The following is a 14,637-nucleotide window of genomic DNA, read 5'->3' as shown; positions in this document are numbered from 1 at the left end:
TCTCTTGTCGGTCCTGTGTTTTTATGTAATCTTTAGAATGAACGACTTAAAGCTTGCATTGGCTCCTAGTCTGGCAATGCCTCAATTTTAAAACTCTCAGCCTTATTTCCAAATTCCTTCTTGGCCTCACCCCTTCTCTGTTTCTGTAACATTCTTCAGTCCTATAACCCTTATGATCTCTGTGTTGCACCAGTTCTGGCACGTTGTACGTCCCCCGTTTTAATTGCTCCAACATTGGTGGCAGTGCTTTCAGCTGCCTTTGCGCTTAACTCTGGAATTCCCTCCCTAAATTTCTTTACCTCTCTTTAAGATGCTCCTTGAAAAATATTTCCTTGGCCAAGCTTTTGACCATTTGCTCTAATATCTCCTTATGTGACTTGCTGTCAAATTTTGTTTAGTAATGCTCCTGAGAAGCACCTTGCAATCTTTTACGATGTTAAAGGCACTTTATAACATTGTTGATGTTTTTTCACATTTTTATTCGATATTTAAATTAATATTACACCTCTTCATGACAACTACTATGCAAGATGACCAATAATGGTGTGTAAGGAGAGCTTTTTGTTTATATGTATATCTGATAAGTTAATGGTAAAGAAGAAACATCTGAAAATTCTTCATCAGAATGATTCTAGAGCTTAAATGGGTCAATTATGAGGACAGTTCACGTAAAGTTGGCCTTTAATGCTTGAGTTTAGAAGGCTTAGTGTTGATCTAATTGTGTTTAAAATTATAGAAAGAAAGTTTTGGGGTGATTATAAAGAAATTATTTCCTCTAATGGGGCCACCTGGAACAAAATGCTCAATATCCAAATTAGGGCTGGGTCTTTGAAGAATGAAATCAGGAAACACCTTTCACCCAAAGGCTAATGGAAATATGGAATCTTTTTACACACAAAGTTATAGCTGCTGGATCAATCGAAATTTTCCAGGACTGAGGCTGACAATTCTTTGGTAACACTATCAAAGAATATGGATTAAAGGTGGGCAAATGGAATTGAAGTACAGATCAGGCTGTTTGAATGGTGGAAGAGACTTGAGGAGCTGAATGGCTTTCTCCTGTCCCTATTCACAGCATGTGCTCTACTCATTATATAGCTATCCTGCTTAAAACACATGCATACCTTTTTTTAAAAATCACAACTTTCGGCTTACATAAGTGTTTATGAATACTGTGCTCGTAGGCAGTTGCAATCAGATGTGGCACCATGTATTTTAATTTATTGAAAGAGGTGTAGTTACTTACAACCTACTTTTTTAAAGATTAGTTCATGGGATGTGCACATCACTGACAAGAACAGCAGTTATTGCCAATCCTGAACCATTGCAGTCTTTGTGGTACAGGTACAGCCACAGTGCTGACAGGGAGGGAGTTCCAGGACTTTGACTTGGCTACAGTGAAGGAACGGCAATATAGTTCCAAGTCAGAATGGTGATTTGGAGGGATTCTTGCAGGTGAACTTCCAATGCATCTGCTGTCTTTGTCCTTCTAAGTGGATTTGGGTTTGCAAGGGCTGTTGAAGAAGTCTTGTCGAGTTGCTGTACTGCATCTTGTAAATGGTATGCACTGCTGCTATTGTGCGCTGGTAGAGGAGGCATGAATGTTTAGGTGGTGAATGGGGTGCCAGTTGAGCAGGCTGCTTTGTCCTGGATGGTGTCGTGCTTTCTGAATGTTATTAGAGTTGCACTCATCTAGACAAATGGCGAATATTCCATTACACTCTTGACTTGTGCCTTGTGGACGGTGGGTAGGCTTTGGGGAGTCAGGATGTGAGTTAATTGCTGCAGGATTCCCAACCTCTGACCTGTTCTTATAGCCACAGCATTTTTATGGATGATTCAGTTCCATTTCTGGTCAATGACGACCCCATCCAGAATGTTGATGGTGATTTTCATTTTATTTGATGTCATTCAAAAACTACCTCTTCCTGTAAGGAGACCCATTTTGAATGTTACAAGACCAAATTGAATAAAGGAAGCACTTATTTTCCAGAAAGTTGTTTCAGATTAGGTAGTATAACTAGTAATAACTAGTAAAAGTATTAATATATATATTACAATCTCACGTATTATTGCTCACAGTGAGTCTAGGGTGGAGTTTCATTCTTTTAGCTGCTCAGAGGAAGCTTGTTCATATAGCTTGTCTCTTCAAGGCCCACAGTTCAGCTACTCGTGGAAGATACCTATATAAAAACATCCTTAAGTTAATAAAGAACCAAATTTCCCTAGATTCATAGCTTTCCTTGGAGAAAGGATTAGGTTATCAAGGTCAGAAAAGCTAGCAAGAAATTATTTTTCTCCAACAACGTTAACAATTTAAAAAATAGCATTAGACTCAATACTTATTTTCATTATGAGGTAGAGATGTCTGTCTATCCTGTGTGTTGTTTATGTGAGTCAGAGGACATGCTGTTTTGCTGTCTGCACCACCATTGGAATAATTCCCCCATTGGCAATCTTTTTTTGCAGCACCCACACTTATACAGTAAGTTAAAGAAACCTGAAGCTTTTATGTTTAACTAAGTGTATGATCTCCTGTGCCACCCATACTTGCATGAAAGGCAAGTTTTAAAAATATTTGATTATTAATATTTGAGCCAAGAAAGAGAAAGTTGGTTTGCTACTACACTTGTAGCTAACATTACAATCAAAATGTCTTAATTCAAAGTTTCTTAATTTCTGTTATCCATTACTTAATTAAAATGCACCATGCAAATCAAGTACAGTACCACACATGGGGAGGCAAGCAATATTGCCAGGAAAAGCATTATCAACTAGATTCGCGATAAAATTTCTTTTTTCACAAGCTGCACCATATCAGAATGAACTTTCACCAATGATAAATGTCACACAGAGATAATGCTAAGAAGCAAATTATCATAATGGTTTATGGTATCGTGACTGGAGGAAACCCTCACCTCGCACTACCCCTCCTCCTGCAATCTTTCTTGCGTGGATGTTGGTCAGCCTACAGAAAAAACAAAATAGTGTGTGTGAGTCCTCTTTGAGGAATGGCTTTATTACTTTGAAGCATGGCATTACAGAAAAATCACCTTGATGAGGATTGAAAATAGTGAGGCTCATGCAAATTACCTGCATTTAAAACCAGAATCCATTGCCAACTTCATTTTTGTTAACACTGTAAGTTTGTTCCAGCAGCTGCATCCAATACAGTACATATAGTCACAGCCACTGATTCTTAAGCAATGAACTAATTTGAGCTCAAATTCTCTGACAGCCTGCAGACAAATTTTGAATGCATTGTCAGTGTTGATAAGGAAGCCTCTTTAATACTTAACCAAAGAAATAGCATTTGTTTAGGCACTTGAACAATTAGTGATGAAAACAGAAAATGCTGGAAAATTTCAGCAGCTCTGGCAGGATCTATGGAGAGAGAAACAGTTAACGTTTCAAGTCCATATGACCCTTCAGAGCTGAAGAAGAGTCACATATGCTGCCAGACCTGCTGAGTTTTTCCAACGTTTTCTGTTCTTATTTCAGATTTCCAGCATCCACTTAATTTTGCTTTGAACAATTAGTACTATATCTGTGCGCACAAAGTGTTTGTAAACAATTCTTGTTGATTAACCATACTATCATAGCTAAGCAATTACGAAAAGAAGCTGCTTAGCAGAAAAACTCCTGGGGAAGGAGGAGTGAAGCAAACAAAATGATGTTATAAGCACCCAATAAGGAGGCAAAAATAATACCTGAAAATAGTGTGGACAAATTGGCTGACCTAATCAGCTTGCAGCACAGCACCACCTAGTGATAGAAATACAACTACTGTGTGACTGGCAGCTTGTATTTTCTCCATTACAAATTGTTGACTTTAATCATGTTTTGCCATTATAACATGTTATGTGGAGATAAGGAAGTTGCCAATATAAAATGTTGACATAAAACCATATCAGATCAAAATCTTGAACTCCCTCCTTAGCATCACTGTGCATGGACCTAAACCACAGGGACTGCAATGGTTCGAGAAGGCAGGTCACCACCACCACCTCAAGGGCAACTAGGGATGGGCAACAAATGCTGGTCTTACCAGTAACGTAGATATCCTGTGAATAAACTTAACAAAAATACAAACATTGTGACACCGGAAGTAAGTATATCTGAACAGCTTGAACACACCTATGGATAACTTCAAATATATAATATAGATAATATGCAAATATTAAATCCAGCGCTATACCACACAAAATAATCAAAATGCGTTCTAGGGGACTACATTACCCCTGAGGCACATCACCCAATATCCCCCTACTTGTTGCATAGTGTTTTCTAGGTTAGCCTGGATATGAGTACATGTTCAAACTAGTGAAAGGTATATTTAGGAGAAGTGACAGGGTGTTATTCTTCACACAACAGATTGATGTGAAGATTGGTGTTGACATCCAAAAAGATGGTGAATGTGCAAACCTTTGAATTTTTTAAGAAACCATATGAATGTTGAGTATTTCCGCATTTTATATTTCTACATCCAATTTCCAGCAGCTGCAGTATTTTGCTTTTGACTCAGCAGCAATCAGGCAACACCTGCACACTGCTGAGCCATTCACTGAAGCTTGGATTGAGTTGGCCAGGCTGAGTTAGCTACATCCTTGGCAATTTGGACTCTGGAATTTCAGTACAATTTAAAAATTTGTGGATGGTATCAGATTGGGGGCGTATTTACTGCAGAGGAACACTGACAATATCAAGAATGGTTACAGCTCAGATGGAGGCAATTCAGCCCATCATGCCAGGGCTGGCTCTTTGCAAAAGCAATTCACCCAGTGCCACTCCCTTGGCTTTTCCTGTAGCCTTGCGATTTTTTTCCTTTTCAGATTCCTCTTTTTCCTCTTCAAATAACGATATACTGGAAGACTGAATAAACTTGAAGCATGGGTGTTTAATTGGCAATTGAATTTCTATGTACATTAGTGTAAAGTGTTATATTTTGGTATGAAAAATGAAGCCACGTGCTACTTGGATAATTAGAGTCTAAGTAGGGTAAAGGATAAAGGAATCTAGGGATACAAATACATAAGTCACTAAAAGTAACAAAGGCTATTAAAGCCATTTTTATTAAAGTGAGGAAGAACTGGAATTCATTTCTAGAGGGGTAGAAATTAAAAGCAGAGAAGTTATGCTAAACTTCTACAGTACGTTGGTTAGACCACACTTGGAGTACAGTGCACAGTTCTAGCTTTCTGTTATGAAAAGGACATAGAGGCATTGGATACAATGCAAAAAGAGATTTAAAAATGATACCAGAATGGAGAGATTCTAACCACCACAAAAGAATGAACAGCCTTGAGGTTCTTTCGCCTATATAAAAAAAGACTCAGAGATGACTTGATAGAGGCCTTTATCCTATTGAACCCCTTCATTATTAGAAATAGAAATGTTTCCATTTGTAGGGAAATCAAAATATAAAGGACCATAATTACAAGATAGTCACTAATAACTCCAATAGGGAATTCGGGGGAAACCTTTTTACCCAAAGATTGGTAAGAATGTGGAATCGGCTATGTGGAATAATTGAGGCAAATAACAAACATGCATTTTAGGAGAAGCTCAATAAGCACATGAGACAGAATTCAATAGATTTTGTACTGTGTGATAGGATTAGAAAAGAGAGGTTAGAAAGGCTTGTGTGTATCATTAACGCTGCCATAACTCTAATTGGGTGCTAAAGTGCCAGGGATGGTGGGGGGAGACTTTGAGAACTCTGGATGGATGAACTAACATTGGCTGACTGGTCTCTTTATCTATTCTTAGCCTGCAACTTTGTAAACTTTGCTATAGGTGCCTTCAGATATCATTATTGTGATTTATTTATAGTGTTAGTAGGGACATTGTGTGGCTCATTTTGGTAGCACTCTCACCTCTAAGGTCACAAAGTTGTGTTCAAATTCCATTCCAGAATTCAAAACCAAGCTTGACACTCCAGTATAGTACGAAGGGACTGCTGTCCTGTCAGAGGGCAATGCCTTTACGATGTGGCAATGAACCAAAGCCCATTTTCCCTCTTTGGTGAACCCAAAAAATCCTATGGCACTGATTTAAAAAGAATAGGAATGTTTTCCCCATTTTCTTGGACAATGTCCATTAACCAATGTGACTAAAACAAATTCTCATAATGTTGTTATCACGTTGGTTGTGGGAACTTCTGTGTAATTTGGCTGCTACATTTCCTACATACAATCCTTCAAAACACTTGAAAAAAAAAAGCTTCTTGAGGTTGTGAAAGGCAATATATCAAAGCAAGTTATTTTTTTTTTGTCTTTTGCACCAATAACAAATAGCAGTTTTCCAGATGGCAAGTGGGGAAGGTGGAACCTATACAGGTTAGAATGGTCGCACCTCAGCAGAGCCGGGACCAATTCCCTTGCAGTCAGTTTGCTCATGCTATTGAGAAGGGTTTAAGCTAAGCTGGCAGGGGGATTGTGACCACAATGTAGCATTAGAGAGGAAAAACAAGGCGGGCAAAGAATTGGGAGAGACAGATATTACTAGAAATAATATGGTGTTACATGGGGATTGGAGTCAGAGGTATAACATCTAATTTGGGTTTATAATGCACATATGTGAACACACAATCTGTTCAATAAGGTTGGTGAGCTGTAGGTGCAGATTACCCAAGTTGTAAGTATGATGTTGTGACAGTAATAGAGACCCAGCTTGAAAAAAGAACAGGACTGGGTACTAAATTTTCCAGGATACAAGATGTTCAGGAAAGATGGGGAAAGAAAGAAAGAAAGGAGGAAGGGTGGCATTATTGGTAAAAGAGAATGTTACAGTGCTGGAGAGAGAGGATATCCTAGTCGGGTCAAGGACAAGATTTATTTGGTTAGAGCCAAGAGAATAAAGATAACGCTTTGCCTGCATGCCACAGATGCATCTGTCCATCTCAGTATTGGTAGGAGTGACCACCACACAGTCCTTATGGAGACAAAGTCCTGTCTTAACATTGAATGCAGGAGGGCATGCCAGGAGCAACACCAGGCATACCTAAAAATGAAGTGTCAACCTGGTGAAGCTACAACACAGGACTACATGCATGCCAAGCAGCATGCGATAAAGAGAGCTAGCGCTCCCACCACCAACGGATCATATCTAAGCTCTGCTCATGAATGGTGGTGGACAATTAAACAACTCACTGGAGAAGGAGGCTTCACAAATATCCCCATTTTCAATGATGGGGGGAGCCAGCCCATCAGTGCAAATGATAAGGCCGAAGCATTTGCAACAATCTTCAACCAGAAGTGCCAAGTGCATGATCCATCTCGTCCTCCGGAGACCCCAAGCATCACAGATGCCAGTCTTCAGCCAAGTCATTCACTCCATGTGATATTAAGAAATGGTTGAAGGCACTGGATATGGCAAAGACTATGGGCCCTGACAATATTCCGACAATAGTACTGAAGACTTGTGCTCCAGAATTTGCTGTGCCCCTAGCCAAGCTGTTCCAGTACAGCTACAACACTGGCATCTACCCAGCAATGTGGAAGATTGCCCAGGTATGTCCTGTGCACAAAAAGCAGGACAAATCCAACCCGGCCAATTACCGTCCTATTGGTCTACTCTCGAGCATCAGTAAAGTGATGGAGGGGATGATCAACGGTGCTATCACACGGCACTTGCTTAGCAATAACCTGCTCACCGACGCTCAGTTTGGGTTTCACCAAGGCCACTCAGCTCCTGACCTCGTTACAGCCTTGGCTCAAACATGGACAAAAGAGCTAAATGCCTGAGGTAAGAGTGACTTCCCTTGACATCAAGGCAACATTTGACGGAGTATGACATCAAGGAACCCTAGCAAAACTGGAGCCAATGGGAACTGGGGGGGGAAACTCTCTGCTGGTTTGTTGGAATCTCTGTTTGTTGGAGGTCAATCATCTCAGTTCCAGGACATTACTGCAGGAGTTCCTCAGGATAGTATCCTAGGCCCAACCACCTTCAGCTGCTTCATCAATGACCTTCCTTCGATCAACAGGTCAAAAGTGAGGATATTCGCTGATTGTGCAACATTCAGCACCATTCGCGACTCCTCAGATACTGAAGTAGTTCATATCCAAATGCAGCAAGATTTTCTTCAGATCCTGTTTATCAATTTTTAGTCCATCCAGTGCCTCAGCTACCTTTCCTTCAGCAGCATCTTCTTCCTTGTCACGACAGATGCAAAGTATTCGTTTAGTACCTCAGCTATGCCTGCTGCCTCCATGTATAAATCTCCTTTTCAGTTACAAATTGCCCTAGTCCTCTTTTTACTATTTTATATGCCAATAAAAGACTTCAGGATCCCTTTTATGTTATCTGCTAGTCTCTTCTCACATTTTCTCTTTTTGTTTTTTCCCTTCCTCTCTGAACTTTCAATATTCAACGTGGTTATCACTTGTATTCTCAATCTGGCATATCCAAGCTTTTTCTGCTTCATCTTACACTCATCTCTTTCATCATCCAAGGATCATTGGCTTTGTTTGTCCTATCTTCCTCCTTTGTGGGAATGCACCTTGATCATACCTGAACATCTCTTTAAAGGCAGCCAATCTTTGATTCCAATTTAATATAAAAGCAAAATTATGCGGATGCTGGAAATCAAATAAAAACAGAAAATGCTGGAGAAACTCAGCAGGCCTGACAGCATCTGTGGCAAGAAAAACAGTTAGCATTTCGAGTCTGTGTGACTCTTCTTCAGAGCTGATTGATTCCAATTCACCTTGGCTGGCTGATACAGAGGAGTTTGATTCCAATTTACCTTGGCCTCCCCCTTTGGGGGAGACTGTGTCATAGTGATATTACAACTGGACAAGTAATCCAGAGATCCAGGGTAATACTCTGAGGACCCAGGTTCAAATCCCATGAGGACAGATGGTGACATCATTGTCATTAGCTGTACTTAAAGTTGAGAAAGTCACCAGGACAGGATGAAATGCATCCGAGCATACTGGGGGAAGTAAGGGTGAAAATTGTGGAGCTATTAGCCATGATCTTCAGTCCTCTTTAAATATAGGGATGGTGCCAATGTTACACCCTTGTTCAAACACAAGTAAAAGGATAAGCCCAGCAAATACATGCCAGCCAGTTTAACTTCAGTGGTGAAAAAGTTTTTAGAAATGATCATTGGAGACAAAATGAACAGTCTCATGGACAAATGTGGGTTAATTAAGGAAAGCTAATGTGCATTTGTTGAAGACAAATCATATTCAAATAAATTGAGCAATTTGATGGGTTAAAGAAAGGATTAATGAGGATAATGTGGTTGGTGTGCTGTACATGGACTTCCAGAAGCAGTTTGATGAAGTACCATACAACAGGCAAATCAACTAAGTTGAAGCCAATGGAATAAAAAGGATAGTGGCAACATGGATACAAAGTTAGCTGAGTGACAGGAAACTTAGAGTAGTGGTGAACATGTTGAGTTCTGATGAAAGGTTATCAACCTGAAACTTTAACTCTTTCTCTCTCTGCAGATTCTGCAATACCTCTTGAGTATTTCCAGACTTTTCTGTTCCTGTATCCGCAGTATTTGCTTTTGTTTTGTGTTGTAGTGGTGGATAGTTGTTTTTCAGATTGGAGTAAGGTATATAGTGGGATACTGCAGGGATTGGTATTAGGAGCACTGCTTTTCTTGATCAATATTAATGACGTAGCTTGAGTATGCAGAGCACAATTTTAAAATTTGCAGCTGGCACAAAATTTTGAAGTATTGTGAACTGTAAGGAGGATAGTGAGAAGCTCCAAGAGGACATAGGCTGGTTGAATGGGTGGACACATGGCATATGAAATTTAATGTAGGGAAGTATGAAGTGATACATTTTTTGTAGGAAAGCTGAGGAAAGGCAATATAAAATAAAATATACCATTCTAAAAGGTGCAGGAGTAGAGGGACCTTGGGGATAAAAATGCACAAGTCATAGGTGACAGGCAAGTTGAGAAAGGATGAAGAAGACACAGCACCCTGGGCTTTATAAATAGAGGCATAGAATACAAAGGAGTTCTTGGTGAACCTTTATGAAACACTGGTTCAACTGGAGTATTATATCCAATTCTGGGCACTGCACTTAGGAAGGGTGTGAAGGTACTGCCAGAGGTGCAGAGAAGATTTACAATGGTTCCAGGGATGTGGGACTTCAGTTACATGGATAGATTGGAGAAGCTGGGGCTGTTCTCCTTGAAGAAAATGAAGGTTGTGATGAGATTTGACAGTTGTGTTCAAAATCGTGAGGAGTCTCTACAGAGTGGATAGGGGGAAATTGTTCCCAGTGGCAGAAGGGTCAAAAATGTGAAGTGAATGGCAAAAGAACCAAAGGTAAAATGAGGACAATTTTTTTAATGCTGCAAATGGTTGGGACCTGAATGCACTGCCTCAGAGTGTGGTGAAGGCATATTCGATTGTGGCTTTCACAAGGAAATTGTTTAATTATCTTAATAGTTTGCAGGGCTACGGGGAAAAGGTGGGGATTGGACCAGCTGAGTTGCTCTCACAGAGCCAGCATAGACACAATGGGCCAAATGGCCCTCTCCTGTGCTGTAATCCTGTGATTCACATGTATTGCAGCAGCGTACAGTAATGAGAGCTGAAATGAGCTCAGCAGGTACGCAGAGATATTGTAAGCTGAATAATTTACCTACATTTAGCAGTGTTACTAAATGAGTTTGCCCTTCTGTTATACCTAATGTGACCCTTTATGCTTGTTGTGATGAAACATGTATGTATATTTAATGACGAGCTGAAAGACATCTGCCTACAAAAACAATCTAGTGATGATGACTGCCTTGTTCTATCTGCAACTTTCAAATATTTCATGTTTACTCTGGCTAAATTGTGTTTGCTGCTTTCTGACTCAATTGTATTGCTTGCTAGCTTTCTGACTCTCAAATTGAGCAAGTATTGACTAATTTCAGTATTTAAAATTGTTACCACTTTGCCTTCAGTAAGCAATATCACAGGGAAATGGGACAAGTTGGCTGGAGCACAGAACAGTGATAATGTCAGACTCTTGGATTATTTAGCAATGCAGCACAAATCTCATCAAAAGTGGTTTTGCAGTAGCAAATAAAAATACTTATTTAATTGTAGAGAACAATTTTATTATAGAAGAAAACTTGCTAGACCAGAGAATGATAAAGCCGTTGCCTGCAACACAAAACCTTGCTCCTTTAGCAAAAACTGCTATCCCGCAGCTCAAATGAGTGTAAGGCTATTGGGTGAAGACCTATAAATAAACAGTACATACTCCCTGAGTATTAATTACTATTATCCTCCGACCTTTTGCTAAGTTTTAAATTGCTATCAACAAGCTGAACACACAAGGTTGCTTCGCAACAATACATTTTATTTTGGCTGCATTTGCTGCCAACGCAATGCATGCGTAGTTGTACTGTTTTACTCCGTGACGTCATTGTGATCGAGTAGGCAGCACCCAGGAGCAGAGATGCTTATCAAACAGCTATTAAAGACAGTGGTTAACAAAGCCTCATTAACAAAAGCCCAGATGAGGAGAATTTTTTGAGGGTTGAGAGTCTTTGAAACTCTCTTCCTCTAAAGATGGTGGAAGCAGAGTCTTTGAATATTTTTAAGGCAGATCTAGATAGATTCTTGATTAACAAGGGGGCGAAAGTTTATCAGGGGTAGGCAGGAATGTGGGGTTGAGGTTACGTTCAGATCAGCCATGATCTTATTAAATGGCGGAGCAAGCTCAAGGGGCCGAGTAGCCTACTCCTCCTAATTTGTATTTCGTATGTTCTCTGAGTCGATGGGGCAGAGGGGGGGAATGGATCTGGGGTGGGGAGAGAGGGGAGGCTTCTGATCCACCTGGTAACGGCCACTTTTCCAGATTACAGTTCCTATCTTGCCTTTGGAGCTCTGGGGCTACTTCTGGTTGGATCTTATTCAGTCCCTGAAGCCGTTCACCCAGTTTCTGAGACCCATGGCGGGTGGGCAGTCAGGGCACAGCCTCCCCGCAGCTTCTGAATCTCCTGCTCCGGAGCCTCTTCCCCTTAACCTGGGCCTGTCACCGGGAAGAAGCAAGATCCACTGTGTCTCCTGCAAGTGACGTCATTGGTTTTCTGCACGTGCAGACAAGTGTGCAAGCATTTTGCACGGCTGTCTTGTGTTGGCAGGAGACACTGTTTTATTTTAGGTTATTTACCTAATTAGAGGTTTTCCCTGTACAGCAATACCAGAGCTGTTTAGGTAGTGGCACCTCAAACATGTTGCCATTTAATATGTATCCACTTTTATGCATCTTGTACATAATCTCTTAATTTTGCACAATGTCTGTACAGTTTTTTTTGCGCTGAGATTCATGTGCTCATGTACCAAGCCTGACCAGATCCTTTGGATTTTCACCCTCAGCATCTAACAACCAATATCATCATTGTCCCCAGCACACTATATGTAAAGGCCTCATCTTCACCTTTGAATCCCTCTGTGGTTTCACTCTGCCCTACCTGTGCAACTTCCTCTAAATTGTCTTTTCCTCACATACCTTGGATCTTCTCACTCCGCTTCTACTGCTGAACTTCTATTTTAGACCATAAGACATAGGAGCAGAAATTAGGCCATTCGGCCCATCGAGTCTACTCCGCCACTCAATCATGGCTGATAAGTTTCTCAACCCCATTCTCCTGCCTTCTCCCCGTAACCTTTGATCCCCTTACCAATCAAGAACCTACCTATCTGGGTCTTAAATACATTCACTGACCTGGCCTCCACAGCCTTCTGTGGCAATGAATTCCATAGATTCACCACTCTCTGGCTAAAGAAGTTTCTCCTCATCTCTGTTCTAAAAGGTCTTTCCTTTACTCTGAGGCTGTGCTCATGGGTCCTAGTCTCTCCTACTAATGGAAACATCTTCCCCACGTCCACTCTATCCAGGCCTTTCAGTATTCTGTAAGTTTCAATCAGATCCCCCCTCATCCTTCTAAACTCCATCGAGTATAGACCCAGAGTCCTCAAACGTTCCTCATATGTTAAGGCTTTCATTCCTGGGATCGTTCTCGTGAACCTCCTCTGGACCCACTCCAGGGCCAGTACATCCTTCCTGAGATACGGGGCCCAAAATTGCTCTCAATATTCTAAATGTGGTCTGACCAGAGTCTTATAAAGCCTCAGCAGCACATCCCTGCTTTTATATTCTAGTCCTCTCGAAATAAATGCCAACAATACATTTGCCTTCCTAACCACCGACTCAACCTGCAAATTAACCTTAAGAGAATCCTGGACTGGACTCCCAAGTCCCTTTGCAGTCCAGATTTCTGAATTCTCACCCCTTTTAGAAAATAGTCTTCTTCCTACCAAAGTGTATGACCTCACACTTCCCAAGTTGTATTCCATCTGCCACTTCTTTGCTCATTCTCCTAACCTGTCTAAATCCTTCTGCAGCCTCCCTGCCTGCTCAATACTACCTGTCCCTCCACCTATTTTTGTATCATCTGCAAACTTAGCCAGAATGCCCTCAGTTCCTTCATCTAGATCATTAATGTATGAAGTGAAAAGTTGTGGTGCCAACACTGACCCCTGCGGAACTCCACTAGTCACTAGCTGCCATCCTGAGAAGGACCCCCTTAACCCCACTCTCTGCCTCCTGCCAGACAGCCAATCTTCTATCCATGCTAGTTCCTTGCCTCTAACACCATGGGCTCTTATCTTCCTGATCTTCAATCAGATCCCCCCTCATCCTGTGCAGCACCTTGTCAAAGGCCTTCTGGAAGTAGATAACATCCATTGGCTCTCCTTTGTCTAACCTGCTCATTACTTCCTCAAAGAATTCTAACAGATTTGTCAGGCATGACCTCCCCTTGATGAAACCCCTATTTTACCATGCAATTCCAAGTATTCTGAAATCTCATCTTTAAAAATGGACTCTAAAATCTTACCAATGACTGAGGTCAGGCTAATCGGCCTGTAATTTCCCATCTTTTGCCTCACTCCCTTCTTAAACAGGGGGGTTACATTAGTGATTTTCCAGTCCTCTGGGACCCTTCTGATTCCAGTGATTCCTGAAAGATCACCACTATCTCTTCAGCTATCTCCTTCAGAACTCTGGGGTGTAATCCATCTGGTCCAGGTGATTTATCCACCTTTAGACCTTTCAGTTTTCCTGCTGTGTCAAACCCTTCCCAAAATCCCACTGCCTCTCCTGCCCGTCCCTCCTAAAGGGTCGTCTTAAAATCCCTGTGTTTTGCCTGTTCAATCATGCAGGATAACATTCCATTCCTTTTGCTGCTAGATGACAAATGTCTTGAGAAGTTCTAAAGTTCTCATCCTTGTTTTCAAATCGCCTTTCCCTGCCAACCCTACAAAGCTCCTCCAGTTCTGGTTTCTTCCACATCCCCCAATTTTCATCTCTCAACCATTGACGGCCATGCCTTTAACTGCCTAAGCCTTAGGTTCTGGAATTCCCTCTCTAGACTTCTCAGCTTTTCTGCCTCTCATTCCTTTTTTAAGTTACTCCTTAAAGCCTGCCTTTGACCAAAGTTTTGGTCACCTGCCTCATATCCCATTAAGTGGATTGGTGCTGAATTCTGTCTGATAATGTTCCTGTGAAGTATTTTAATATGTTTTTCTGCAATTCACGGTGCAACATAAGTGCAAGTTGTTGTATATAAAAGCAAGCTGTTGGCAGCTGTCTGGAATGT

The 14,637-nt window shown here is 41.0% G+C and overlaps 1 protein-coding gene across 2 annotated transcripts in view; it reads left to right on the top strand.

Annotated features, from left to right (window-relative positions):
- Positions 1-14,637, top strand: part of LOC121283980 (F-BAR and double SH3 domains protein 2-like) — a 261,393-nt gene that overhangs the window by 209,446 nt on the left and 37,310 nt on the right. The gene's annotated exons all lie outside the window — the stretch shown is intronic.

Source organism: Carcharodon carcharias, chromosome 11 (assembly GCF_017639515.1).
Source record: "Carcharodon carcharias isolate sCarCar2 chromosome 11, sCarCar2.pri, whole genome shotgun sequence".
Classification (NCBI taxonomy): Eukaryota; Metazoa; Chordata; class Chondrichthyes; order Lamniformes; family Lamnidae; genus Carcharodon; species Carcharodon carcharias.
This window is presented reverse-complemented; position numbering and strand designations above follow the sequence as displayed.